Source organism: Propithecus coquereli, unplaced genomic scaffold, assembly GCF_000956105.1.
Source record: "Propithecus coquereli isolate 6110/MARCELLA unplaced genomic scaffold, Pcoq_1.0 Scaffold53, whole genome shotgun sequence".
In the NCBI taxonomy this organism is placed as follows: domain Eukaryota; kingdom Metazoa; phylum Chordata; class Mammalia; order Primates; family Indriidae; genus Propithecus; species Propithecus coquereli.
In genome coordinates this window covers 7,053,307-7,059,306 of record NW_012151174.1, presented here as the reverse complement: position 1 = coordinate 7,059,306, position 6,000 = coordinate 7,053,307, and positions in this window count along the sequence as shown.

Below are 6,000 nucleotides of genomic sequence, written 5' to 3'. Positions count from 1 at the left end.
CTCGTACCTTGTCCTGGGGCTACTGAACTTCGTGTCCCCACATCGTGCATCTGACTGGTTCATTTTCTCCAGAATCTAAAACGCTTCTCTTTGTTGTAGCTCGACGAATCTGGAGGGGGACGGTCTGGGGACCCCGCTGTTCTCTCAACAGGTTCTCAAACGATCCACCTGCTTTCAGTCCCGTCCTCATCTCAGCCGTCTGTTACACGTGGAGGCCCCGACTCTGGCCTTCCTAGGGTTGGTCCTGCGGGCACATGGGCTTGTTCCTCGTCATTATCCCTGTAAGGCTTGTCCTTCTTGCACTCGACTAGGTCACTTCCTCCCTGCTGTGTGCCTGTGGTTTGGGTTGCAGATGTTTCTTAGGTTCATTCAAGGTGATGTCTAGATTTTGGTTTTTGTTCTGTTTATTGCCTCCGGGAGTTTTGTGAGAGTAGAAGGGAATGGAAACGTCTTTTCACATCAATCTTGAAATAAGAAGTCTACAGCTATTTCCTTAAATATTCTTGTGTACTTCTTTTACATAAACTGCCGTCTTTTGTAGCATTTGACACAATCAATGTACTATTCCTGCTAGACTTTCTTTCCTTGGATCTTCATGGTTTTCATTACTCTGTTCTCTTAAATTTTCCTTCCTCTCTTGTGTGTTTTTCTGGTGCCATTTTTCATCCATATAACCTCTGACACATGGATATAATTCAGATAATCCAGATTTTTATCATTATCTCTCTGTGTCTTCCTGTCAGTGATCATTCTATTATCATGCCTAGCTCTCACCAAACTGCAGTTCCATGTAACTGTCTTCTTTCTAGACAGTTTCTACCCATGCACACAAAACTGAAGTCATAACATCAGAGGTGTCTTCCTTGCCAAGCCAGCTTCTCCTTTCACTTTCCATTTTCATGACCCCACGGTTTTCCTGTGCAACCAGGCCTGGCATTTTGGAATTACCTTTAAGTATACCCTGCATGCTTAACTAGCAGTTAAATCAATCCATTTGGTTCTTTCCTCAGAATTTTATGTGTTGCATTTAATGGTTTCTTTCCATTACTGCTGCTTGCATTCGATTTGACCTATTTTTTTCCTTTATTCTAGTAAGAGGTATACCTCACACATTTGTATACTAGAGAAATCTGCTGAGTGTAAATGTAATAAAACTGATGTGAGTTGGAATCCCTAAGAACTTTAAAAATGTGTGTATATATATTTGATTCAATTCATACACTATATACATGTGTGTACGTGTATATATCTATATATCTATATATCTATATATATATCTACTAAGCATAAATCATCCCAAAATTGGAGATTTTATGATGGCTCAATTTGTTGTGTAAAAAGGAGAGAAATTAATTTCTTGATTTGTTCAAGAAAATAAGATATATCATTAATATGCACATTTAATTTAATTATTTTGAAAATATTATATCACTTTTCTTTAAGCATCTAATTTTATAAAATATATCCAGAGGCCATTCTGATTCCTGTTTTATTCTATGCTTCTCTTTTGTTTCTGACTCTTTTTGGTGAACTTTTAGGATCTTGATTTCATACCCAGTGTCCTGAAATTTCCCGAACATGCCTAGTGCAGGTCTGTTCACCGAATTGACGAGGCACCAGGTGAACCAGGTGAGTCTGGTTCTTCAGTTCGAGGAAAGTTTCTTCCTTATTTCTTTATTTTTTTCTCTTCCTTTTCTTAATTCTCTCATTTTGCAGTTCTTATTAGTTGAATGGTTGGCCTTCTGGATGCATTTCAAAATAATTTGTGCCTTCATTTTCTTACTTTCCATCTCTACATCTTTTTTTTTTTTAAGCATACTTTATATACAATAAGAGTTGCCCATCTTATTTTTTATTCCATGTGCTGACAAGGGAGTAGTCACCCACAGTCATCGCAGAAACTCCCTGTGCCCTTCGAAGCCTGTCCTTTCCCTGCCCTCGCTCCTGGCGACTGCTCAGTTTCCTGTTCCTGGAGTTTGCATAAATGTGCTGCCCTTTTGTTCTCTCAGTAGGTTTCCTCAACCTGTGGATAGTTTTTCTAACGATGCTTCTAGTAAGTATTTTACTTCAAGTTTTATTTAAAATTTTTCCTAGTGTCTGTTCTCGTTTCATGGTTGCAATGTCATTTTATATCTCTGTGTATATTAATCATGATTTCCTGGAAGTTTTTTCTGTTTCCTCAGAGTTCTTTTTCATCTCCGTTTTGCTCTTGTTTTTCAAGTTGGATGCGTTTCTCGGGTGTCTGACGGTCCCTAACGGTGCAGCTGTGCTGACTGTGAAGTGCCGGAAGGCAGGTCGGAGGCCTGCGAGCAGGGCGGATCTTGCAAACCTTCGGGCCGCACCGAAGAGTGATGGGGTGACTAGCTTGGCGTTCACTGGTGATCCCCACAGGATCTGTGAGGTTTTTCTTGGTGTGGTTTGCTACCTCTGGGGAAAAAGCCAACAGTATCCTTCTTGATCACATATGCCGCTAGTCTTACGGATTTGGGGCAGGAAAAGGGCCTGTGGGTCTCACTGAAAACCAGGCAGAGCCTCCCGTAACGCTCTTGCGAACCTCGTACCTTGTCCTGGGGCTACTGAACTTCGTGTCCCCACATCGTGCATCTGACTGGTTCATTTTCTCCAGAATCTAAAACGCTTCTCTTTGTTGTAGCTCGACGAATCTGGAGGGGGACGGTCTGGGGACCCCGCTGTTCTCTCAACTGGTTTTCAAACGATCCACCTGCTTTCAGTCCCGTCCTCATCTCAGCCGTCTGTTACATGTGGAGGCCCCGACTCTGGCCCTCCTAGGGTTGGTCCTGCGGGCACATGGGCTTGTTCCTCGTCATTATCCCTGTAAGGCTCGTCCTTCTTGCACTCGACTAGGTCACTTCCTCCCTGCTGTGTGCCTGTGGTTTGGGTTGCAGATGTTTCTTAGGTTCATTCAAGGTGATGTCTAGATTTTGGTTTTTGTTCTGTTTATTGCCTCCGGGAGTTTTGTGAGAGTAGAAGGGAATGGAAACGTCTTTTCACATCAATCTTGAAATAAGAAGTCTACAGCTATTTCCTTAAATATTCTTGTGTACTTCTTTTACATAAACTGCCGTCTTTTGTAGCATTTGACACAATCAATGTACTATTCCTGCTAGACTTTCTTTCCTTGGATCTTCATGGTTTTCATTACTCTGTTCTCTTAAATTTTCCTTCCTCTCTTGTGTGTTTTTCTGGTGCCATTTTTCATCCATATAACCTCTGACACATGGATATAATTCAGATAATCCAGATTTTTATCATTATCTCTCTGTGTCTTCCTGTCAGTGATCATTCTATTATCATGCCTAGCTCTCACCAAACTGCAGTTCCATGTAACTGTCTTCTTTCTAGACAGTTTCTACCCATGCACACAAAACTGAAGTCATAACATCAGAGGTGTCTTCCTTGCCAAGCCAGCTTCTCCTTTCACTTTCCATTTTCATGACCCCACGGTTTTCCTGTGCAACCAGGCCTGGCATTTTGGAATTACCTTTAAGTATACCCTGCATGCTTAACTAGCAGTTAAATCAATCCATTTGGTTCTTTCCTCAGAATTTTATGTGTTGCATTTAATGGTTTCTTTCCATTACTGCTGCTTGCATTCGATTTGACCTATTTTTTTCCTTTATTCTAGTAAGAGGTATACCTCACACATTTGTATACTAGAGAAATCTGCTGAGTGTAAATGTAATAAAACTGATGTGAGTTGGAATCCCTAAGAACTTTAAAAATGTGTGTATATATATTTGATTCAATTCATACACTATATACATGTGTGTACGTGTATATATCTATATATCTATATATCTATATATATATCTACTAAGCATAAATCATCCCAAAATTGGAGATTTTATGATGGCTCAATTTGTTGTGTAAAAAGGAGAGAAATTAATTTCTTGATTTGTTCAAGAAAATAAGATATATCATTAATATGCACATGGGCAAAGTAGAAATTGTTCCAAACAAAACATCATGCGATTTTTGCCTTCCTAGATGTTCCATCCTGTGTTATTGCTGGGTGAGACATACTTACCTTATACATCTATGTTATCAGAGAGCAGAACACATGTGGTCGACCTTCGTTACCTAATTTCCAGACCTGGTTCAGTCTGGGCAGGGCCAGATGTGCTCGCGTTTTGTGAGCTTTCACCGTTTTTGGGTTATTTCTTCCTGGTGTTTTACGTCCTGCCATTTAGCTGGAAATGTCATATATTTACTCAATCCTGTTCTTTAGAATTGCATATTTTATTAATTCTATGTACATAATAACCCAGAATTTCACATTTTTTATATCAGATATTTTATGATCACTTTACATCATTTAGATTTGAGAAAGATATATTTTCTATATCTTTGTCACTGTGTCAAGTTTATATAAAATTTAAAACGGATGCCTTCTTAGTACTTCAGTTTGAATGATGTGATTTTTTTGGTCTGTGACTCTTGTTCTACTCTCCTTGGATAAAGGTAATTCTGATGTGTTGCAGAATAAACTAGGCCTGTTCGAATGATGAGGTAAGAATCCCATTTTTAGGGAAGAGCAGAGGTAAACTGAAGGAAGGAATCATTTGAAAGCATAAAGAGAACGTATACTGTGAACAGATGAACCAAAAGCGCAAACTGTATAGCGTAGCTTAGAGTTTATGAGGAGGGTTTGAAACAGAGAATGACGTTTTTTGTGTGGTTTTTTAATTATAAAACTTACTTTAGAGATGGGGTCTTGCTGTGTTGCCCAGGCTGGCCTCAAACTCCTGGGCTCAAATGACGCTCCTGCCTCAGCCTCCGTAGTAGCTGGGACTAGAGACGTGCTCTTCCTCACTGAAGTGTGAGTTAGTGTGTACTATGTCCTGGTTGTTCTTCTGCTTTAATTTTTGGTTATTAACTCATTTATTCCTCACAAAAACTGTAAATATTTTTATTAATCCATTTTTCAGATGAAAACGGGGGCTCTGAGAAGATTAAGTCTCTTTCCCAAGAGCACGTAGGTGCAGTTTCGTCGTCAGGAACACCCGCTGATGCCTTTCTGGCTCCATTTGCTGCCATTTCTCCCCAAAGCGCTGCGGTCCCCACGGCGTTGGTGGCATTTGCAGCTGCTGAGGGACGTCTGGCCACTGCACATCTGAGTGGCTCTGCCGTGCACCGTCCTCTGGGCGCTCCCCCCACTCCTCCTCTCGGCCGACTCTCTCCTCCCTTGAGACTCTACCTGACACCGCACCCCCCTCTGCCTCCTCCTCCGTCCACCTCCATTCTGTGAGTTTTACCCTTTGACCCTGCACGCAGCTGATGTCCTGTCTGATCCGTGGTTGGCCGGGGCGGCAGGTACGTACTGTCTGTCTCTGTCACCAGAACCTGCCCTGCCGAGCACCGTCCAGTGTGGGCAGTCGCCGGGGCACGTACGTGTGCTACGTGTGCATATACCTGTGCACGCACGCGACGGTTGTGAATTGTAAGCGGTGGAGTTTGGCCCAGGCATTTCTTTTAGCTTCCGCGTCTTCCGTTGTAGAAGTGGGTGCGATGGTATTGCTATCCTCGCAGGATAACCGGGAGTTGAGATAATATAAAGTGCGTACCTGTCATGGGAAGCTCACTCAGTAGGTGACATACGTGGGAGCTGTTTCTGTGATTGTTACTGTGTTAGACCAGCGGTCCCCCGCCGTCTGGCACCCGGGACCAGTTTCATGGAAGATGATTTTTCCGCGGATGGTGAGGGGGAGGCGGGGCTCAGGTGGTGGTGCCAGCGATGGGGAGTGGCTGTAAATGCAGATGAACCTTCGCCCGCTGGGCTGCCGCCCACCTGTGCTGTGCGGCTGCTCCCGAGTTTCCTGGAAGACAGTTTTTCCGCAGGACAGGGAGGGGCGGTGCAGCCGTTCCTAACAGGCACCGGCCGGTGGGGTGCCTGTTGGGGCTCGGGGACCGCAGTGCTAGATTGTTCCAATGTGTAGACCTTCTCAGGAAGCCAAAATGCACAGTTTATGACTGGTGCTG